Source organism: Myotis daubentonii, chromosome 5, assembly GCF_963259705.1.
Source record: "Myotis daubentonii chromosome 5, mMyoDau2.1, whole genome shotgun sequence".
NCBI classification, from domain to species: Eukaryota; Metazoa; Chordata; class Mammalia; order Chiroptera; family Vespertilionidae; genus Myotis; species Myotis daubentonii.
Window position 1 is genome coordinate 32,473,976 of NC_081844.1, and position 24,112 is coordinate 32,498,087.

At 52.9% G+C, this 24,112-nt stretch overlaps 1 protein-coding gene across 2 annotated transcripts in view; it reads left to right on the top strand.

Annotated features, from left to right (window-relative positions):
* GNG7 (G protein subunit gamma 7) overlaps positions 1 to 24,112 on the top strand; it is a 127,779-nt gene that overhangs the window by 85,027 nt on the left and 18,640 nt on the right. Inside the window, exon 1 of one of the 2 annotated variants that reach the window (XM_059697256.1) lies at positions 22,096 to 22,128. The exons of the other annotated variant lie outside the window; for it this stretch is intronic. The gene's annotated coding sequence lies outside the window, so the exon portion shown is untranslated. Of the gene's footprint in view, positions 1 to 22,095; positions 22,129 to 24,112 lie in introns of those variants that run through there. 2 annotated transcript variants of the gene reach the window in all.

Consider the following 24,112-nt stretch of genomic DNA (forward strand, 5'->3'; position numbering starts at 1 on the left):
CTGTCCTCTCCCACTCAGTGTTTGTATTTAACCGTGTGCAGCCTCGTAGGACCTCAGTAGTCAGATGGCTATGGAACACAGTCTCCAGGAGTCGATGGAATCCTTTGACCCAGCGGGTGTCACCTGGGGCCATTCTGCTCCAGAGGACACTGGTGATGTCTGGGGACACCTGTAGTTGTCACGACTGGAGGTGCTCCCGGCATTCAGTGGGTGGGGCCAGAGATACTGCTCAATCCCCACACTGCCCAGGACGGCCCCCCACAGAGAGCGACCAGGCCCCAGGGTCCCCGGTGCTGAGGTGGTTTACAGGGATGCAGACGGGTTTTTTTTGCTCAGGTTGCTGGACTCCAGGGTAACAGAACGTGTGGCTACTCTGCTTCAAGTCCCTTCGGGGACCCTGCTCACTAACACTCCCAGCCTGCAAGACCAGTCACTTGTTGCACACGCCTAAGCTCAGTTTTGTGTTGGTTCATTTATATTCCACCTTGTTCCATAAAGATCCGAGGGAAACGTTCAGAAATGGGATTCAACCCAACAGGAAAATAGGAGTGGCTTTATAAAAACCGAGAACCCGGGGGAGTCCACACGCTGCCCTCTGCCCTCTGGTTCCAGCTCCTCTTCTCCGAGGGTCCTGGGCTGGGGCGGCGGGCTCTGCCTCCAGCTAAATCTCGGCACTCTTAGCCTCAGAGCCTCACCTCCCAAAATGACCACCTTCCGTGACGTCACAGTGCCGCACACGTGCCGTAACGCTTTATATAGGGCTGCTTTGCTTTTTAGATTTACTCATACATATAAATGTGTAGTATATATAATATTGTGTATATGACTAACTATTAAAAATAGGCATATAAATGATATTTATCTATTTTAAATTTATTCATATATGTTATATATGTTTGTAAATATATATTAAACATGTGTTGTGTGTTATAATATATTAAAATATAAATATTAAATAATATTAAATATAAAAGTATATATTTATATGCATATATTACATATTTATATGCATCTTAATGTGTGTTAGATTAGAAAAATCTTATTAGATTTATTTATGAATAGAAGTTGTGTGCATATAAATACATAGGTATTATATGCATGTATAGTATATACTTATATGTAAATGTATAAATATATTAAATATATTAAAATACTTATATGTTACCCATGTATTTATATGTGCCATATGTATACATAAATATATGTGTATACATACATTACATATATATTATATGTATATATGGGGCTCATAGTAACAACAATTCCCCAGCCCCCCACTGGCCTTGAAGACGTCAGCTGCCACATTATAAGAGGATTTGTGGAGAAGGCCACATGGCCAGGACCCCAGGGCGGCCTCTAGTTGCTGAGTGTGACCCTACCTACGCCAACAGCCAGTGAGAACTCGGGGACCCCGGTCCTGCAGCCCAGGGAGTAAATTGTACAGCAACCCAAGGGGTTCTGAGGCTGGCTCTTCCCCAGTTACCTTCCTGGTGAGATGGCAGCCTCCTGGGGCCCCGGGCCAAGACTCCAGCTTAGCTGTGCCCCAACTCCTGACTCTAAACTGGGGGACATTAATGGGAAGTGTTTGAGGCCACCACGTTTGTGGCAGTTTGTTACATACGCCGCATAGGAAGCGAGTACACCAAGACTTGCAAAGCTTTGCACAGGAGGGAGGGCCCTGGTGACTGTGCCAAGTGAACTCAGAATAAAGGGACCCCCAGGCCCCCGCCTTCCAGATGTGTGAGGGGTGCCAGCAGCTGCTTTCAGCCCCTCTTCCTTCCCGTGCTGGTGGATGTGGCCACCGTGGGCTCTGCACGTGTTTAGGAGCCACAGTGGCCCTGCAGGACCGAGCAGACCCAGCGCCCCACGTGCAGGCCGGCCGAGTGCTCTGCTGAACCCCCCCGGCCTGTTTGTTTTTGTTACTGGCCTCCGGCACCGCCTGGGCTGCGTGCCTGCACGTCACCCAGGGCGACTCGGCCGAGAGCTGGGAAACTCAGTCTCCAAGGCCACCAGCCCTGAGACCCCTGCTCCAGGAACACGTATGTGTGTGACATGTATCTGGGTGTCTGCGTGTGCGTGCGTGTGTGCGTGCGTGCGTGCGTGAGGGTGGTGTCCCTCTTCCCGGTTTGTTCGTCCCCCAAGTGCTCAAGGATGGTAAAAAAAAAAAAAAAAAGACAGAGTCCAACCAGCATTTCCTCTGGTTCCTGACAACCCAGAGACAACCATCATCCCATAAGCAAAATAAAGTCTGACGTGCAAACACCGTCTTTCATGGGGCCTTCCACTGGCCTGCGGGAAGGGAACCGTCTACTCAATCAGTGGTCGCCAGCCGGTGGTCTGCGGACCACTGGTGGTCTGTGAGGTCCGAAAGGTGGGCGACTGCTCTACCAGATGATTCTGAGGTTCACATTAAAATGGGGCTTAGAACAGGTGTGGCTGTGAAGCAACTGAAACCCTCACGCACGGCGGCTGGTGGGGATGTAAGATGCGGCAGCTGCTGCGGAAAACAGCCGGGTGGGTGTATGGTAATTCCTCAGATGCCTAAAAATAGTCCCCATGTGACCCAGCAATTCCACTTCTGGGTATAGACCCAGAGAATTGAAAGCAGGGACTCAGAGAGGTATTTGCACACCATGTTCACAGTAGCTTTATTCATAATAGCTTTATTCAACAGATGAGTGGCTAAAGAAAACATGGTCTATTCATAGGCTGGAATACGATTCAGCTTTAAAAAGCAGGACCCGCTAACACCCACTACAATGTGGATGAACCTTGGGGACGTTACGCTTAGTGAAATAAGCCAGGCATAGAAGGACAGACGTTATGTGATTTCACTCATCGGAGGTCCCCAGAGGAGACAAATCCATAGAGACAGAACGTAGATGGTGGGAGCCAGGGCTGGGGGAGGGGTTAGGGAGTTAGTCTTTAATGGAGACACAGTTTCAGTTTTGGAAGATGAGAAAGGTCTGGAGATGGATGGTGGGGATGGTTGCGCAACAAGGTGAATGTAGGGAATGCCACTGAGCTGTGCATTTTTAAAAAATATATTCTTATTGATGATTTCCGAGAGGAAGGGAGAGGGAGAGAGAGATAGAAACATCAGTGATGAAAGAGAATCATTGATCAGCTGCCTCCTGCATGTCCCCTACTGGGAATAGAGACCACAACCCAGGTATGTGCCCTTGACCAGCATCGAACCTGGGATCATTCAGTCCGCCGACCAACACTCTATCCACTGAGCCAAACCAGCTAGGGCCTGAGCTATGCCCTTAAAAAATGGTTAAGATGGCAAATTTTATGTTGTGTGCATTTTACTACAATAAAAATGTTTTAATTAAATGAAAATGAGCAGTGCCTCCCAGGAAAGAGAGGCTCCAGCTCCGGCTCCGGCTCAGCTTACACTGACACATGTTCACCACCGCCACCCTGCTGAGTGGCAGGGCAGGATGGCAGGGTGGGTGCAGGCACAGCAGCGGCCCCCGAGAGGGGATAGAGGGGCACAGCTGGGGGGAAGCTCGGTGGGTTTTACCGGGACTTCCCCCAGCACAGGTGTGACCATTCCTGGCTAGACTCAAGAATGGAGGTGAGAGGAGCGCCTCCCACCTGGCTCCAAGGAGCTGCAGGAATCAGGCCATGGCCCCTCTCCACAGCTGGTCTCAGCCCCCGCGCTCTGTCACACTCACACTGCACTTTTCCAGCTCCTTCCGTTTCATTTACTCCCTCGCATAAACCTTGGGAGGTAAGTATTAATCCTGTGCGTAGACGGTTCTCCACAGAGAAAGGAGAAGCGATTTGGCCAAGGACATGCACACGAGAGGGACAGGGCACAGGCCAGGTGCTGGGCCTTCCCCCGCTTCCCTCTGACTAACCGCCATTCGTGTGTAAACCTCACGGGGGAGGGCTGCTCAGAGCCGCGATCCACACGGTGTCTGTTAAATCAAGTCTTGTTAACCGGACATACTCCCTTCCAGGAACTTTGCACATCAGTACATAGAGATCACCTCATGAGGTCACAGCTGCGTAACACTCCATTGCCTGGCAAAAGCAGAGTAAATATTTTAGGTTTTGTGGAATTGTATTGGTTTAAAGAGAATGGACTTTCTATATTTGATTGCTGCTACCAAACTGGGTAATTGGCAAGAATTATTAGTTTTAAGCCCTGCCCACCCACCCCCACCCCCACCCCCCCACTCCCCAGCAGAAATGAGCAGAAAGTGGGTTAGTGGTTGCCAGGTCCTTGGTCTCAGTAAGAGGGGCAGACGCTGTATCAGGCCATAGTGATGAGGCCTGGCAGGGACAGGAGACCATGAACGGCCACAGAGGGTGACTGAAAGCGTTCTGCAGAGGCCTGCTTTCAACTCCTTTTCACTGGGAGTGCCTGACACGGGGGCTCCACCTGTGCTCTCAGAAGCTGGACTCCCAAGCATCAAAGGACACTGGGCTGGGCGCCGAGTCACGTGGAGGACACACCCCTGTGTTTGGAAGCCAGGCTTTGCTCCTCTGCCTGCAGGGCCTTCTTGGAAAAAAGGATGAGTCTGCTGTTGGCCTGGCTGCTGCTACTTGAAAGAACAGGCACCCTGATTGGCCCAATCTTGGGCCCCCTCTTCCCCTCCCTCTTGTAGTTTGGGTACAGAGGGGACCCCCCCCAAACCTGAAAATTTACCTGTTCTAGACATTTGACATAGTGGAATCACACACTGTGCTTTTTGTCTGGATTCTCTCACTGAGGACTGTGTTTTCAATGTTCGTTCACATTATAGTGAGTATCAGTGCTTCACTCCTTTTCATGGCTGAGTAATATTCCCTTATATGCATCTCTATCTCATTTTACTTGTCCATTCACCAGTTGATGGACATTTGAGTTGTGTTCCCCTTTTGCCCATTATGAATCCTGCTGCTGTGGACATCAGTGCACCTGTTTTTGTGTGTTTTCATTTTTCTTGGGTGTGTATCTAGATGTGGAATCCCTGGATCAGATGGTAACTCTATTTTAACCTTTTAAGGAGCTGCCATTGCTTAACCTCAGAAGCTGTATGTAGCTCAGAGTTCTACAAACTGCAGCCAAGTGGTCAAATCTGGCCCTCTGGCTGTTGTTGCAAATAAAGTTTTATTGGCACACAGCACTCTCATTACATATGGTTAGTGGTGGCTTTTGCACTACAGCAACTGAGTTGAGTCCTTGCAATGAAGACCTTGTGACTCACAAAACCAAAGATATTTACTGTTTGGCCTTTTACAGAAAAAACAGTGTTTATTATTTAGTATTTATATCACACTCTGTGATCATTCATTTATTTGTCTTAAGAATCCCTCCCTTCTCCCCTCACCCTTGCCAAGAAAGCTCCCTAGGGGCAGGACTTTGATCTTTTATTTCTTTATTTCTATTTCCTGTTGTCTTTAAACATTTAGCTACATTATCCACCCTCACCTTCTGGGAGCCCTAAATTCACCCATTGAACTTCTGGGCCTGGCTTTCCTGTGGGTGCCTTATGCAGGGTCCACCCTTGACTGCCAGTAGAATCGCCTGAGACCTCTCCACGCATGCTGAGTGATTCACAGTCCCCTGGGTGATTCCAAGGTTGGAAAACCTTGTTCTATCTGGTCTCTAATCCCAAAGGTCTATAGTTCTTATAAATTTAATCCTGGATAAAGAAACCACAGACTTTCCTCCCATGCAAACAGCTTAGATTTATCGAGCCCTGAGGTGCAGGCTTTGACCTAAGCTGCTTGTGGGGCGGGGGGGGGGGGGGGGGGGGGGCAGGGGGGAGGTTTGGAGAGGGGGTTGGGGTTAGGTACTTTTCTGCATTTTCCCCAGGGCTGTGAGCCTATCAGTCCAATAGTGAGCAGGGACCCTTCTCACTACCCATCTCACTCAGGGTCCTGACCTGTCACAGCTGCAGCCAATTCTTTTTTTTTTTTTTTTTAATGTTTTCATTTCCTGGGGAAACCATAACAAATGACCACAAACTTGGTGGCTTAAAACAGAATCTATCCTCTCACAATCCTGGGGCCAGAAGTCTGAGATCAAGGTGTCACGGGGCTCTGCTCCCTCCCTCGAGGCTCCCGGGGAGGGTCCTTCCTGCCTCTCCCAGCTTCTCAGGGCTCCAGGCATCCCTGGGATCGTGGCCAGATCCCTCCAACCTCTACTTCCGTGGTCCCATGGCTTCTCCCTGTATGTCTGTGTCTAGATCTCCCTCCACGTTCTCTTATAAAGACACCAGCCATGGAGGTAGGGCCCTAAATCCAGGATGACCCCGTCTCGAGATCCTTAACATCATTTATCTGCAAAGACCCTTTCTCCAAATTAGGCCAATGCCCAGCTTCCTGGTGGACCTGAATATTTGAGGGACGGCATCCAACCTATTACAACCCACAGAGGTGATCTTTGTTTAGTTGAGCCGATACTGTTCTTCCGTAGAGCCGTCGTCTCTCCCCCGTGGTGACCTCTCCTTTTATTTTTTCATCTTTGTGTTTGCACTTGTGTAAGCACCTCACATCCATCTTGGACCAGGAAAGGGTGGGAGGGTAGGTGTGGGGATGTTTAAATCAGTTGACAGTTATATTGCAATATATAAATGTATCAGAGCTACACCGTGTACACCTTAAAAACACAGTGTTGTGTATCAATTATATCTCAACACAAACAACATTTTAAAAAGTAAGTTGGCAGTTAACCGTTATGTTTAAAATTCCTACTTAAAGTGAATACACTGAAGGGATTCAAACATATATGAGTGCAATAATCCCAGAGGAATAGGGGTGGGGCGATCCTGACCCAGGGGACACTGGAGGTGCTCCTGGCATCGAGTGGGTGGGGCCAGGGATGCTGCTCACTTACCCACAGTGCCGGGGGGACCCTGTCGTAAATGTGGAAAGTGATGGTAGCTTTCAACTGAACAAAAATGTTTATTGATTCGTCAGTTTTTTATTTATTTTTATTGTTGTTAACCCTCACCCAAGGACATTTTTCCATTGATTTTTTTAGAGAGAATGGAAGGGAGGGGGAGATAGAGAGAGAGAGAAACATCACTGTGAGAGTGACACATCGATTGGTTGCCTCCCCAGACCAGGGCCAGGGATCGATCAAGCCTGCAACCAAGGTCGGTGCCCTTGACCAGAGCTGAACCGGGACCCTTCAGCCTATGCTCTATCCATTAGGCTTATTGGTCAATTTAAAAAAAAAAAGAATTGGCTGCAGGTGTGTCTCCCTGCAGTTGTGACAAGGTGGGACCCCCGTTAGGCTGAGAACAGGCCGGGTGGGGACAGCTGCTCTGGGTTTTCTGGTGCCTGGGACTCCCACCTCCTGAAAGGGCAGAGCCGCGAATGCCCGCAGCCAGGTTTCGTTCTGAGAAGCAGAAGGCAGAGAGACTTCTAAGAGAAATGCCTGACGGAGGGGATTACCCACGGGCTCCCAGAAGAGCTGCTAAAAACCAACCAGCAGCTCTTCCGGGTTTCGGTTACTGCCTGGGGCAGCTTCCCTGAGGGCAGTTCCTCTTGGGCATTCCTGAAACTTAAAAAAAAGCAGGTCTATTTTTAAACCCTTCTGGGAGAGGCCAGGCTGAGACCTGCAAGGACAAGGGCCCAGGCAAGGGCACTTGGAGGTGAAGCACGGACAGAGAGCTGCTCCTTCTGGGCTCATCCTGAGCTCCGGGCAGCTCTGCCTGGTGGCTCCCGGAGCTTGGGAAGGGACCAGACCAAGTCGCCCTCTGCACTGCTGACGTCAGGGCCTGGTCGTTCTCTGAGGGGGGCTGTCCCGGGCATTGTGAGGGGTTGAGCAGCATCCCCCCGCCACTCACACACACACACACACACTCATACCAGGAGCACCCCAGTGTGACAAATGTCCCCAAATGTTGCCCAGTGTGCCCTGGGGGACAAGGTTGCCCCAGGAGAGACCCTGAACTAGTATTTTCTCTCTCTCTCTCCCTCTCTCTCCTGCATATCAAGCTCATGAGAGAGCACAGAGTCAAGTTACCAGGGGTTCTGGAGTTTTCCTCCCTTCTTTCTAACAGGTGAGCCAGGAAACAGCACGTGTCTTAGAAGCACTGGGGCCGCCGCCTGGCTAGGTCTGCAAAGCAGTTATAACACCTTCCTCAGCAGTGTTGTAGAGAAAGAAGGGAAATTAAACTTCTGACCCACAGTAAACACTGCGTGAGCCTGCCGTCTCCAGCCCTACCCAGAGTGACCTCGGCCCAGCCCCCACCCCAGTGGAGGCTCCACATCCATCACATTAGCATAAAATTAGGACAATGGACTGACTGAGGCGGGAGGGCTCCGCTGCAGCCTTGTCTGCCCCGTTGAGGGGCTCCTTACCGAAAAGAGCAGATTATTCCTAAACCAGAAGAGGAGCTGGCACAGAAGAAAAAGGCATCCCACGAGAAACCGAAGAAACAGAACTTACGGCCCAGGAGTAAATGCAGCGGAAAACAAATACCAACAAAAGTTTTTTAAAAACATCTGTACCCTCTTTTCTCTCTTCAGGAGGAAAGTCAGGATAATGATAATAATGAAAACTGGCCGAAACCGGTTTGGCTCAGTGGCTAGAGCGTCGGCCTGCGGACTGAGAGGTCTCGGGTTCGATTCCGGTCAAGGGCATGTACCTGGGTTGCGGGCATATCCCCAGTGGGAGATGTGCAGGAGGCAGCTGATCGATGATTCTCTCTCATCGATGTTTCTAACTATCTCTCTCCCTTCCTCTCTGCAAAAAAATCAATAAAATATATTTTTTTAAAAAAATAATGAAAACTGTAAAAATGTAACATCAGAGTAGTGATTCGCTCTGGGAGGGGGCCCCGGGCACCTGCGGGGGCCCTGGAAAAGGTCCGTGTCTTCATGTAGGTGACGGTGACAGGTGCGTGCACTTTCATACTGCATGAGGGGAACAAAATGCATGTAGCTGTGCATGAATGATCTAGACACCCCTGTTGATAAAAGGTGTCTGCATCTAGGAACCATTTAGGCCCAGGGTTGATCTGTCAATCATGGGCAATAATATCTATAATAATAGTAATAATATAAATGATGGTACATCCATAACGTATAAAGCACAGGCATAAAAGGTCACTAAATGCAGCCTCATATCTTGGAGGGATCTCAGAAGAAAACAGACATTTGAGGCGGCGGGGGGCGGGGCAGGGGGGGGGGGAGGAGGCTGGCCAAATCCAGATCCACTGGAGTTTGATCCATACGGCACCAGTGTTTATTTCTTCGGACAGATGTCAGCCTTGGCCAAGCTGGCGAAGGGCATGTGGGAACCCTCTGTGCTATTTGTGCCACTTGTCTGTCAATCTAAAATTATTTCAACATCAAGGTTTTGTTTGTTTTTTTAAGTCAAGTGTTAGAAGAATTTGTGCTGGCATGGGGAAATCATGTTTCCCTCACCATGTAACGTTAAGCAAAAAGTATTTTAAAGACAGGTGATCAACCAGGATATAGGACCTGAATGTGTGAAAATGGGTGAGTGTGTGCACCCGTCTGGAAAGAAATGAGGTGTCCGTATGTGATTTCCAGATTTTGTAAAAATGCAGTTGTGTTCCTTTCATAGTCATAAAGATTCTTGTTATTTGCAGCAAACGCTGAATTGGTGAGTGTGGAGCCGCTGCTCATGGGGAGTACAAGGTTCGGGTCCTGTGAGGCCCTGGTCACATTTTCCTCCAGCAGTGGACACAGACACACCTTGTTTTACATGTGTGCCTCTGTAAAGACACACCTGGCATGCATTGTAGCTTCACTCACACTGTGCCCGCGGCAAGCTTCTCTAACACATGCATCTTCTTCGTAAGACACATCTCAAGTCTTCTTGTGCTCAGGAACCCAAGACAGCACTTCAGCTCTAATCACCCGCAAAAAAATAAAGTGTGCCCTGGCCAGTGTGGCTGAGCGGCATCCTGTGCACCACAAGGTTGCTGGTTGGATTCCCGGTCAGGGTGTGCGCGGGAGGCAGCCGATCAATGATTTTTTCCCACATCAGTGTCTCTCTCTCTCTCTCTCTCTCTCTCTCTCTCTCTCTCTCTCCCCCCCCCCTCGCCCTTCCTCTCTCTCTCAAATTGATAAAAATGTATTTTTTAAAAATGCAAAAATCATGGCACTAAACACTGTAAAGGACCTGGTTTATAGTCTGAGCTGAAACAAGACGGCAGAGCCGCCGCCTCCTGGTTCCACTTCAGTTAGGCATGTGCTCTGCTCGCGTCCACGAATGACTCTGAGAACCCCTCAAAGGCATGCGTCCTGGGCATGTTTACTTGGGGGTTAGAAATAAATTTCAGCAAGTAGGCGAATTCACAAATACAGCATCTGTGGGTAATGCGCATGGACTCTATGCTCAGGGCAGACTTTCCAGACGTCCGGCACCCCAGCACCCTGGCGTCCCAGCCCAGCAGTGGTCTGTCCCCGCACCAGCCACAGTAAGCACCAGTGCTGACCTTCAGTAGACGTTGGGGTCCACCGGCCTCATAGGGGCAGAAGCTCTCCCTACTCAGTGCCTTATTTCAGTGTGTGTGTCCTCCAGTCCTCCCTTAAGGCAGGGGGTCTCGAACAGGGGTGATCCTATCCCCCACGGGGCCATGTCTGGGGACATCTGTGGTTGTTACAACTGGATGTACTCCTGGCGCTGAGTGGGTGGGGGCCAGGGATGCAGCTTAGTGCCTGGGATGGCCATGATGTCGGCAGGGTTGAGGGGGAGAGACCCCTGCTTTAGAGAAAGCCACCCCCAGTCACCACCTTCCTGTGGCTGAGACCCTAGAGCCTCTGTGACACTCGGGCTGGGCCTCCCCTGGTGGGCCTCAGGGTAGGAGGTCCCTGCCTGACCTCGGCCACCCCACCCCCAGCCTCTGATGCCACCCCACCCCCACCCCAGGTCCACAGTGGTCCTTGGCTCTGACCCAGGAGGGGCAGCCCCGGTGCATCCCTTTGTGTAGATGGGAAAATCCCCATTGGTTTATGGAAAAAGCAAATGTTTGCAAGGGAAGAGGGACCAGCTCTCAGAGGCCACAGGGCACCTCCAGAGCCAGAGGGAAACAGCCTCGCTCTCTGGGGGCCTCGAAGCTCAGGGAGGGGCTTACACTGGCCGGGGCAGGGACTTCTGCCACCCTCACCAGGGCAAGCCCACGGGCGAATAAGCCCCAAGGACCAGCTCCTCTGGCACCGGAGGCTGGTCGACTGCAAGCTTTGAAGTGTGATCCTCGCCCAGCAACTCAGGGGACCCCTGGGAGCACCGTGTGGGGCATCCTTCCGGTCAAGCTACATGCACCGACCTGCGGCCAGGCCTGAAGCCTCCTCATCTGCACATAGAAGGCTGGTGCTGGCCGTGTCGACCACACTGAGCTGGACAGACGGTCACTGCTTGCCTCTTCCTCTGCCTCGGCAGGAATTAGGAAAGGGGGGGTGCTCCCCTCCCCCGCGTGGTGCATTCTCAGGGCAGCTGGTACAGTGTGGAGAGCAGGTAGGCTGGCATGCAATTTCAGGGTTACCCTGCAGCTGGACACAGCAGCCCCCAGGAACCCTCATTCTGTGTGAGTATCAGGGAGGGTTGTGGCTCTACCCGAGTTGTCCACGGTCCTGCTTGGGGCAGCGGGTCCTGTTCCCTGGAAAACAGGGGCTCTGAAGTGCCAGAGTCCACCCACCCCCGGGGCTCGATCATGGGGACTTCCTTCCTTTCCTGTTGACCTCCTGGCCCTGGGCGGCCAGCCTCAGATCCCTCGCCTTCCTGCGCCCATATACCTGTCACCTAGCCCATCCGAGGTTAATTGGTTTGCCCCCGAGTTCACTTTTTCCAGCTCTCCCTTTTTCTTTCTTACCCGGCACGTGGCTTCCATCAAAGTAAAAAACCAGACATGGAAAAACACCACACATTACATTCACGGCTCGATGCCTGGATATGTTGTTTTTCTTCTGCTGGTGCATCCGATGGGCTGGACTTGGGGTCCTCGTGTTCCAAAGTGGAATAATACAAATTCCAGAAGAAAACGTGACTCTCCCCCCCCTGCCGCCCCCACCCCCCAAAGAAAATAGGGCTGTCTTCTGAACGGATCAGTGTGAAGAATACAGGGGACTTGCCCCCAGTTTCCTTGGAGGACGCGTGCCACATTTTTGGCAACAGCAAAATATTTATCTGAGAAAAACGAGATGGTTAAGTAAAAAGGATTTAACCGTGCCCCCCCCCCCCTTTTTAAATTAGGGTAGAAAGGCGCTTCTTGGAAAAACTATAAAAGGTATGTAGCATTTTATCTTTACTTCATGAGCTTGGAATCTCTTGTTTTGAGAAAAAGGAACAAACAAGCCACAGTATCTCACGCGCGCACGACGTACTGGGCATTGTGTCACCGTGGAGAGAGCTCTGGGCTCAGAGCCAGGAAACCTGAGTTTAGATCGCAGGTTGGCCTCCCAGCCACCATCCCGAGTGGGCGGATGCCTTTCATCTCTGCCACGGAAATAACATCCCGCAGCTTCCCAGGAATGTCACAGAGATTACTAGGCCCCCGCTACAGAGACGCGGTGTGCCGTGCCCCGGCGGCTCTGAGATACATGCCGATTACCTAATTTGAGGGAACGTGTTCATTTCTCCTCTAATCCCTCCTGTTTCCAAAGCCTCAGCGTGCCCTGCTCTCCCTTGAGTTATTGCGTCCTCCCTCTTTTTCCTCCATCATTCAGGCTAACACTCTGCCAATGTTGCTGACCTTTACAAAGAATCAGCTTCTGGTTTCATCGACCCTCCTCTCGTTTCTCTAGCCTCCGTTTCGTTTTCTCCTCTGTGGCGCTGTCATTTCCTTCCCCTTGCTGGCGCTGGGTTTCGCTCGCTCTTCCTGCTCTTCCTGTGCTAGTCCCTTAGAATGTAAAGTCAGGTGGTGGGTCTGAGATCGTCCTGGACGCAGCCTGTGCCCCCCTCCTCCCCACCGTGTGCTGCCCCACTGCACCCCCACACGTTGTACCCTTCAGTGTGTTGCATTTTCATCTTCATTCACAGTGTTTCCTGCTTTGCCTCGGGACCCATCGCTTGTCTGAGTGTGTCTTAATTTCCTTGAGTTCCGTGATCCATTTGGGAAGGAACGGGCACTGGGGCATGTTTCTCCATCTAGGACATATAAGCAGCAGGGTGGCTCGAACCGGTTTTCAATCCAGGATTATCTCAGGACCAGGGGTTCAGGCAGACCTCTCTGCAGGACTCGCTGGTGGGGTGCAGGGAGGGCCGGTTTGGGGGTGGGGAGCTTAGCTCTGGAGCTCATGTCACCTCTGATACTTGTGAGGGGGACTGACGCACCCTGGTCCCCTGGTGGGCTCATCATTCATCCTGCTGAAGGCTCACCGCTCTCCAGCTTGTGCTTCTTGGGCCTCAGTTACTCCCGAAGGTGCTAGACCTCTGCTTGTACAGCCTGCAAGTGTCGGAGGTGGAGCCTCAATGCGGGGGGGGGGGGGGGGGGTTGGGGAGCCAGGCACTCGCCCTGGGCATAGAATTTAGGGAGGGAGGGGCACTGAAAACCCAGTCATAGCAATAAGTTGTATCTTAATGTAGCAATAGTTCCTAAAAATCAAAATTAATGCCAAAAGAATAATACACAGTGAATATATTTTTTAAGATTTTTAAATTGATTTTTAGAGAGAGAGAAAGGGAGAGGGGAGAGAGAGAGAGAAAAACATCAATATAAGAGTGAAATTTCGATTGGCTGCCTACTGCATGCCCTGTACTGGGGATCCAGCCTGAACCCCAGGCATGTGCCCTGATCAGGAATTGAACCGGCAACCATTCAGTGCATAGGATGACACCCAACCAACTGAACCACATCGGCCCAGGCGAAGGTAAAAATGTTAAATAAAGGGGCTGGCTTCGCTGTCACACTCACACTAGCCCTTGGGCCTCAGTTACCTGTCTTTAACTAAAAATTTGATATTTGGTTTGCCATGGATGGTTTACATTCATTTTGACCTTTTATAAAAACACTAGAGGCCCGGTGCATGAAAATTCATGCACTGGAGGTGGGGGTCCCTAAGCCTGGCCTGCCCCCTCTCACAGTCCGGGAGCCCTCAGGGGCAGGAGCGACCTGGCGATCAGGGAAAGGCGACGCCCCCATCACACCTCTGCTGCTGCCACTGCCGGCAGCGCAAGTCTCAGGCGGCCCTGGTTACCTGCGTCTCGGGCGGCCCTGGGCGGCTGGGGGGCTGAGGGGACTGGGCGCCGCCATCTTGTGGCTGTAGGCGCCGCCATCTTTGAGGGTGTGGCAGTCAATTAGCATATTCCCGCCTTATTGGCTGTAAGTGCTGCCATCTTTGAGGGCAAGGCAGTCAATTAGCATATTCCCTCCTTATTGGCTGTGGGTGCTGCCATCTTTGCGATGGCATGAGGGTCAATTGGCATATTCCCTCTTTATTAGATAGGATGGCATGGAAGTATGAATCATCATGATGGGTAAGCTTTCGGTGCCCCTTAGATTTTGCACCCAAGGGAGTGCCTTACCTGCCTCACCCCAGCCCCGCCCAGCAGTCACAGTAACTATGAATGAACACGGTGATGATCTGATTATGGCCACTTCCCTGTGGTTACCAGAGCCCACAGTCGCTAGTCTTTTCACACTCTCCATCAGAGACTCACAGAGACACATTTTCCTGACAGAGGGATCAGGACTCAGTTGCCAGAGATCCAAGAGGAAGTGTGTGTTCCCCTGGGACGCACACATGTGCAAGGGCCTCAGTGGAGCCACCTGGGCTCAGGTGTCAGGAGAGCAGGCTCAGGCTGCAGGCCGAATGCTGTGGGTTTAGGTCCCTGAGGTGTAGCACCTGCTGGTGGAGACGACACAAAGCCTCAGCCAGCTCCAGCTGGGCTGTGGCTCTAAGGGAGCACTGAGCACCCTGGCCCTGCTCCCAAGCAGCCATGCCTGCTGCTGACCGCTGTCCCTTTCCTTCCTCGCCCCCCTCTGCTCCTTCTCTATCTGCAGCTCCCACGCAGCAACTCGGCAGCCATTCATCAGGCACTGACTGTGGGCCAAGCCTGGTGGCTCTGTCTTATTTCATTCTTATGGGACATGGGATCCTCAAGGAACAAATTTTCTTAGCCCCATTTTACAGGTGGGAAAACTAAGGCTTATCAGCAGAGAGATTTGGCAAGGCCCACTGACTGTGGGCAAAGGGGCCAGGATATGAGTTCATTTCTCTCTGACCATAAAGCACCTGGCAGTTCTTATAAATCAGGGTTCTCCAGAGAAACAGAACCAATAGGCTGTGCATATACAGAAGGTTTATTGTAAGGACTTGACCATGGAGGCTAGCAAGTCCAAAATCTGTAGGATGGAGAACTAGGAGAGCGGATGGTGCCGCCCAAAGGCCATCACTGGAGAATTCCGGGGAGATCTGTCTTTTGTTCTATTCAGACCTTCAACTGATTGGACGGGGCCCACCTGCATCTGGGAGGGCAATCTGCTTTTCTTAAGGTCCACTGTTTAAATGCCAATCCAGACATACCCTCACAGAAACACCCAGAATAGTACTGGACCACATATCTGGGCATCCCATGGCCCAACCAAGTGGACATGTAAACTTATGATCACCTGGCCTCGCCAGCTGCACAGCCACTTGCCCATCTGGACGGGCCCCTCAGAGCCCTCCAGAGCTGTGGTCACTTTCCCTGGGAGTGTCAGCATGGGGACAGCAGCTGGGTCTCACCAGGCCACCATCCAGTTGTAGACTAGCTGTGTTCGTACCTGGAGAGTCAAATGGGAGAGAACCTGCTCCTTAGCTCCTTCAGGGTATTGGCAGAATAAGTTTCCTTGAGGCTGTAGGACTGTGGACCTTGTTGCTTGCTACCTGTCGGCTGGAGCCTGTCACCAGCTGGTAGGGGGTCTCCCAGAGCACCTTGCCAGGTGAGCTTCTTATACACAGTTGCTCACTTCATCAAGACAGCCAGCACGAGATCACATTTCTGAATTCTGTGTATGTTTCCCACTTCCCGTGTGCCGGTTTTGGCCCAAACCATTCTTCCTAAGTCGGAGTAGTGAGTGCCCAGCCCTGAGGTAGCCACTGCTCCCCTTCCCAGCGAGAGCCCCATTAGACCTCAGCACTGCAGGGCGGCCCGGGGCCGGGTGGCATCTCAGCATTCACAAGAAGAGGCGTGATGGAATTTGGACAGACGCAAAAGGGGATGTCGGCATGAGCAGAAGCAGACACTTGGTTTCATTGTTAGAAATTCCATGAAGGCCACGGAAGCCTTATTTCAGGGCAGAGGCCTCTGGGCTACCGAGATAAGCTCGCTTTTCCAAGGGGGTTTCTGTAAATCCAGAGCTGGCTCCCTGCAGCCCCCGGGCACTGAGATCCCTCCCTCCTGGTCCCTGGGGCGCCAGGTACGGGGATCCTCGCAGGGGCCTCTGCGGTTGCCCTTCTCTGGAAGGTTCCACCAAATGCCAAGCTTAACACCACAATGCTGATGTGGATCCTTCCATCCTAGTCATGTCCCCAAATGAGGATGCAGCCCAGTGACACCTCCGTGGTGGCGTCTTGAAGCGATCTCCGCCGACACTGGCCGAAACCTGCATCCTGGACCCAGACTTTCGCTTCTGTGCTGCCCAACCCCCGCATAGCTGTGTTTCAGGGTTAAGCTTCCAGGCAGACACAGTGGTTTGGCAGCCGAGTAGGGGCCCATCCAGATGTCCAGGGCAGGGCACCCTGACATTTGGTCTCAAACCCTCCTGTCCACACCTGGTGGGCATCTGGGGACCCTCAGGAGGTGACCGGCCTAGACACGGAGGATTCATGGCGTGAGCCAGGAGCAGGAGCCTGGAAGCCACATTGGTAGCCTCAGCCCACCCCAGCTTCTCACCTGAACCCGGTGGGACCAAAACAAGGAACACATCTCACAGGAAACCAGCTCATGGGATGGGACAGTCCTCACACCAGGGTTCCCCTTGGCTGCTGACACTGGCACTGTGTCATCCTCTGTGAAGGGCCATCCTGGACACTGTTGAGCAGCCTCCCTGGCCCCACCCCTCAACTGTGATGGCCACAGATGTCCCCAGACATCTCCCAGTGTCCTCTGGGGGCCACCCCAAGTGAGAACCCTCTAAAACTTCAGTTAATCATATTGTTGGTTGGGTTATTGTTTGGGATTATTTGTTTTGTTTCATTTTTTTTTCTATTTTTCATTTTTCACATGAAAAATGTCCCTACCTACAGCTAGTCCTTAGGAAGAGTCTCTCTGGATCTGTTTTATTCGGGACTTTAACAACCTCAGAGTGGCGTGGGCATCCCTGGAGATCGCACAGGTGCCTGGTAACCAGCAGTCATCCTGCGATATGGTGTTACACCGGCAGTTCATTGTTGGCCAGCAATCCAGGAGCCCAGCACAAGAAGCTCCAACCAGTGACCTGGCTCTGGATCCGTCCTCCAGGGCATGTGTGCCTAGGGCAGGCGGGCAGGCGTAGTCAGGTGCTCTGCCCTCGGCTGCCTGGTCCTGGGGGCCCCTGTCCTAGGAGAGAGCTTGGCCCTGGGGACAGAGTGAGTTTTTCAAGGAGCCTCCTCGGTAAACACCTGCAAGGTGGCCACCCGTCCCTTCCATGCAGGTGGCCCTTTGGTGCCCAGCTTCCTGGCCACGATCCCCAAAGACATCATGTCTCAATCCCAGGACCTGTGGACATGTTGCCTCACATGGTAAAGGGATTAAGTCAAGGACCCTGAGATGGGGATGACACTGGATTACAGGGTGGGGACCGGTGTCATCACAAGGTCCTCATAAGAGTCAGGCAGGAGGGTCAGAGTCAGAGATAGCAGAGGCTGTGCTGCTGGCTGTGAAGATGGAGGGAGGGGCCACGAGCCCGTGATAAGGGGCCTCTAGGAGCTGGAAGAGGCTGGAAACGGTTCTCCCCTGGGACCTCCAGAAGGCCCAGCCCTGCCCACAGCTGGGGTTGGCCCCCACACTGTCAGAGGATGGATGTGTAGTTTTAAGACACCCAAGTTGGTGGTCATTTGTGACAACAGCCACAGGAAACAGAGACAGTGCCCACGAAATGTCCCAGGAGCTGTGGATACACAGGGAAGGGTTTTAGTGCAGCCTGCTTGTGCACGGAGAACAGGCCAGGCACCTCCCAGAGGGGATGGCACCTCACAGGGCTTTTTGCAGGAGGCTTAGGAATGTGTCCAGGCCCAGATGGAGAAGGATCTGTCTGAGCCAAGGTGGGAGGGCCTGCCTCTCCTCTTCTCCCTTCCCAGCCCTCCTGCGCCTGGCTCCCGGGCTGCACCCTCCCTGGGCCAGGGTGACAGCACATCCTCAAGTGCCAGGAGCCTAGAGACGTGCACGCAGGCGCTCGGCATCCCGGCCAGCCCCAGTTCCAGGCTTGCAAATTCTCACATGACTGCAGTCATCCTCTGAGTGGACAGAGAAAGCCTTTTCTGCTGCCCGCACATCAGCTGCATCGTCACCGTCGGTCACCCTCCGTCACCCCGGGCTCATTGTCCGCGGCGCCCACAGCGGCTCATTCCCGGGCTCCGCGCTCCGTGCCGCAGGCAGTATCTGCCCGCCCTGCTGCTCTGTTTTTCCCTGGCTTGTGGGCACCTCATTCATTCCCTTTTCTCTGGCTCTTTCTAAATATAGCTGCCCGGGGACTAATTTAGCCTACACACAAAGGGACTGGTGACAGAGAGAATCACAAGACGCTGTTCTCCGCGCGGTGCATGCCTTTTCTTGGGAAGCGTCTGGTTGACAAAGTCCCCAGACTTTTACAGCCCCCACAGTGCCACCAAAAGGCCCTCACGTGGCCGCCCTTTCCCACACTGGCCAGAGTGACCATGACCCTGGAGGAGCTGCAGGCACAGAAGAGGGGTTAGGGAGAGGCCCCGTGGTTGGAGACCTGGGGAACATCAGGGGTGAGGACAGAGGCAAAGGGTACCTGCTTGACCCCTGGCTGCTTGGGGCATCAAAGCGGTTTTGGGCCTGCCTTGTACTGAAATTCAAATGCCAGTGCAGCACCCATCTCTCTCTGTAGATCCGGTGAGCCTGCTGGGGGCTAGAGGTCAGCCCCATCCCAGCTGCTAGGGACACAGCGAAGAATGTGCCCGCCCTGACTTCATTCTCCTGGCATGTGCTGGCCACGCTGTGTGCACATTTCTGTAGAGTCGGCAGGGTCTCCCCTTGGCACTGCAGACGTTGGGGCGGAGTCGTTCTCTGCAGGGCCGTCTGGGCACTATGGGAGGCTGAGCCACACCCCTGCCCCCCACCCACTCAACACTAAGAGCAACCCCCCGTCCGGACAACCGCAGATGTTCCCAGACATCACCCAGTGTCCCCTGGGGGCAGGACTGCTTGGGGTGAGACCCCTGTTCTGGGGCTTCTGTGACGTGGACTGTGGCACAAAGGTTACCCCCAGAGGTGTGCAGAGCCAAGGCCTTGTGCACACAGTAGGTGCGCAGGAAATGTACATTGATAGAGGTGCATGTGGATAAGCGTCTGCAAATGTAGCTCCCAACAGTACTTCAAAGCTGCTTTTCTCCCAAACCTCCATGTCGTTTGATTTTGGTTAGGGATTTTTTTTTCTTCCTCTTTCAACAAAACATCCTCTCTTATTCTCGTCACAGCGTGCCCAAGAACAGTCAGCCCCCTTGGTCCAGGAAGAGCCTGCACCCTCACCCTGCACCGTATGCCCTCCTGTCGAATCTGGCTGGAGGTTTGTGTCTGGGGGGTTTGAGTTTTTTTCTTTCCTATTTAATGACAGGCAGGGGTGAGTGTCTGAATGCTGGGCCCTGGCAGGAAAGAATTCAGAAGCTCAGTGTGAGCTGTTAAGCTACCGGTTCCGGAAGTTTTAAAGCAAAAGGAAGGCTGTTCTCTCTGAAGACAAGGAGTGGCTGATGCCGGCCTCCTCCCCTCCCCTCTCGATTTGCTTCCAGGAAGCGTGAGTTAAGCACTGCAGCCCCCAAGGACTGCCAGCTGCAGCCGTCCTCCCCGCCTCCCCCCAAGGCCACCTTCCTGGGCTCTGACTCACCGGGCATGCCGGTCGCTCAAGCCTGGTCGCTCAAACTGCTTGGAAGCAGCCGGGGCCTCTCCGGGCTGGAATTCCCTGAGGCCCGTGCCATCAGGGACCAAGTGCACGTAGCACTCAGGCCCCAGTTTACAGGAACCACACTAATGGCAAAGCCTCTGGCTGTAATGCTATACCTGCACCTCAGGGCTGCCATCATGGGAAATGGGAGAGGGCACATAGGCTGCACACTCACTTCAGTGTCCATGCTCAGCAGCCAGTAGTGAAGCCAGCAGGAATTATCACGTGACCGACGCCCAGCACAGAGGCTCCTAGAAAGACTCCTGTCCAACAGTGAGGATACCGCTCTGGCCCACCTGGCCTGTGTAGCTGCTATGTGGGTTGCATAAGAGACGATCACAAACTTAGCCGCTTATACCACCCAGGTGCCAGCCCGGGGTTCTGGAGGGCAGAAGCCAGGCCATGCCCAGGCTGGCGTCTCTGCTCAGGGTCTCTCCGGCTGAAGCTGAAATGTCTTATCTGGAGCTTGAGGTCATCTGAGCCCATTCAGACTGTGGCAGAATTCAGCTCCTTACATCTGCATGACGGGGGTCACCGTTCCCTCGCTGGCTATCAGCTCCTAGCAGTTCCCCCTTCCTCACCACCTGCCGCCATCTTCAAAGCCAGCATCAGAGGGTCTCCCTTGCATGGAATGCCTTTCAAGCTTCGCATCATCTCTGCTCCCTTTTAAGGCTGGCCTGAGGAGAGAAGGCCCACCAAAGATGATCAGCCTTTCTTAAAGCCACCAGAGCCACCTGCCAGGGCCTTGGCCTGGAGCATATCCTCAGGTCCCACCACACTCGAGGAGAGGTGATTGCACAAGGTCATTGGGGTCATCATAGAGGTGTGGCTGCCACACCTTGTCTCACACAGGCCCTGATGAGCCCTTGCTAGGTGCTGAGGAAGGCTCAGTGTGACATAACAGGTGTGGGAAATGCCTGTAATCGCCAAACAGCCCCCAGGAGGAGGAGGGGTCCTCTTGTACACATGGTCACTGCACGCCACGGGTGAGAGTGGGCTCTGACTCAGGGTGGGGCCTGAAACCAGCAGCACACTACCAAAAAACCCTACTTCCCATCTCCTGTGGTTCCCCTTCTTTTTTTTTTTTTATTGTTGACTTCAGAGAGGAAGGGAGAGAGAGAGAAACATCAGTGATGAGAGAGAATCATTGATCGGCTGCCTCCTGCATGCCCCACACTGGGGACTGAGCCCGCAACCCAGGCATGTGCCCTTGGCCAGAATCAAACCCGGGCCCCTTCAGTCTGCAGGCCGACACCCTACCCACTGAGCACCAGCTAGGGCCCCTTCTTTTCTTTAACAGCAAACTTCAGGAAAGAAGTGTGGATGTGAGGGCTCTCTTGAAGGGTTCTAACCCAGCCTTCCCCCAGGGGCACTGGGCCATGTCTGGGTACATCTGTGGTTGTCACACCTGGACATTGAGTGGGTGAAGACCAAGGATGCTGCTCAACCTCCACAGAGCCCAGGAAGGCCCCCCAAAGAGAAGAAGCCACCCCATTGTCAGCAGTGGGGGGAGGCAACCCTGCATCGTCCCTCCTACTCATCACACTGGTGAGCCTCCGTGGAGTACTGAGAGCCACAGGCCCCCTGGCTCGCCGGCCCTCCTCGCCAGCCTGGAGGTCATGCTGCTTTAGAAGATGCATCTCTCTGAGACAGAACAGTCAGGCGGCAGGTTGGTGGGAGAACTGAATCCAGAACCCCACTTTTCTCATCTTCCAGTGCCACCCATTTTCATGAACTTGGGAATGAGTGTGGGGGAACCTCAACATGGAGAATGTGCCTCAGAGACGAGACACGGGCTGTGGCCTCTCCCAGGGGCCAGCCTGTCTAACATGCAATCTACAGGGCTGTCTGTCCTGCAGCACATGGAGTTGACCACCTGCTGCAGGCAGCCCCCGGAAGCCTGCGCTCAGCCCCAGTCTCCCTTCTTTCAAACGGGTGGGGACTGCTGAGCCTCGCACCAGGAGGGGTCCTCAGTCGGCGCCGAACCAGGAGCTGCTCCTCAAAGGCCCTTCTTGCCGTGTCTCAGCCCTGCCAGGCACATTTTTCACATTGTTTTCCTTTTATGCAGCCCAGCTGGCCAACTTTCAGGAGCCTCCGCTGGCATCCGATTCTTTCCCTTCTGGTAAGCAGCGGCTAGCTCTCCCGCGTATCCAGCAGGCTGGGCGTGGCACTCGGCCCAGCTATGAGAGCTATGTGCGGAATTCGGAGGGATTGCTGGCATTTTTGTGTCTCGCTCTCATTGTTTCCCGTGCAACTGGAAAACACCTCAGAGGGTGGAGATGGCATCACCGGCCCGCAGAGGCGCTGAGTCAGCTCTCCTGGGTCTCCGGGGAACTCCAGCCCCAGCCCCGAGTCTGAGTGGCTTCTGTTTCCCCAGTTGAGACATTCCCGGCAGGTTTGAGCTTCCCTGGATGCCCAGCGTGTGTGCCAGGGCGGCAGGGAGCAGATCCACTTTCCTGGCAGCCCCGGCTCCCAGGGCCCTGCAGGGGCTGTTGTCTGCATCTTGGCTGTGTCCCCCAGGACACCGAGGTCAGAAAGCCTGCCCCCAGCGGGAAGTTGGTACCTTTTTGCCATGCATCCTCCTGTGGGCAGTCGGGCCACACAGTCCAGTACCTTGGCAAAACCCAGAGTCCAAACGACACCGTGGAGCCTGCTCCACCTGAGCCTGTTACTAGAAAAGAGAACAGAAATATGACCTTGCGGAGCCCTCACAGGGGTTCTCCACGTCGTGCAAAGGCGTCGATGCCTTTCGAGGAACGCACAGGCTTCCCAAGAACACTCGGGTGCCCTGTCAGCAGCTGGCAGGAAAGCCTGCTCTGGTCCTTGGGGGGAAATGCCCAGGACTCAGCCTGGCATGGCTGGCAAACCACTAGATGGGAGGCATGAAGCTAAGGTTTTTTGCTATTAAATGTCACTCATGGTTTTCTCTGCCCCTGGTGGCCGCAGGACTCTCCCAGACCCGGCACCCCACATCTGTACTATGTTTAATTCCATTTCTGCAACTTGAGAGCTGGTGACTTGGAACAAATCGCTGCCTGTCTCCGAGCCTCGGTTGCTAAGGCTGTGAAATGAAGTTAGGACAGAGAAAGCCCCTCAGCTGCTGAGTGGTGAGAGGAACTGAGTGAGGAGACACGGGGACACCTGGACTTGGGTGCTGTCGCGCTGGCCCTGGACCAGTGTGGCGCACGGAGGTGAATGGGTTTTTTTAGATGATGACTTCATCTTTTCCTGTGTAAAGTCACTCAGCTCAGATAAGATGTCACTAGTAAACTCCTAAAGTAATACTGAGAACTCCAGTCACTGGAATTGAATCACCAAAATAGTGTAATAAAAAACAGCACTCTAAAATTGTTACGGCAGACGCACAGAACATTGTGGATAAACTGGTTGGAGAATGCGACGAACTGGTGTGTTCCAAAGGCTTTTCACTTCCTGTTTTCCACGGGAACTTTCTCATTATTTCATCAAGTGCCTCTCCTTCCGCATCTTTTATTTGTTTGTTTTCAGCCCTTCTCAAAGTCACCTGCTTTTAATCTGGGACCATTTTTCTCTAATATCCTTTTATTTTACCTTTAATAAGGCAGGGCAGCTGGTGATAAAGTCTGTTCGTTGTTAACAATGTCTCTCTTTTGCCCTAGCCGGTCAAGGGCACATACCACGGTTGCAGGCTCCTTCCCAGGCCCTGGTTGGGGCACCTGCAGGAGGCAACCAATCAATGTGTTTATCTCACATCTGTCATAAATGTTTCCCTCCACGTCCCGCGTGGTTCAGGGTTCAGGGCCTGAAAGAGGAGCCGCACACAAATGAAAAAGAAAAGACACAAGATAATTTGGGAATATTGGGGGACCAGGCGGGCAAGTCCAACTCAAGGAGAAGGACTTCCACGGTGCTCAGGCCTCACCAAGCTTTTTATAGTGAGAGGTAAACAAGGTAGTGGTTACTGTAGTTACACAGTTCTTGTGAGTTTCACTTGTTTTGACCATGGTTACACTTCCTGCACTCCCTCAGCCCATTAGCCTCCCAGGTAAGATCTAGGGCAGGGATGGGCAAACTTTTTGACTCAAGGGCCACAATGGGTTCTTAAAGGGCCGGAACAAAAGCATGGA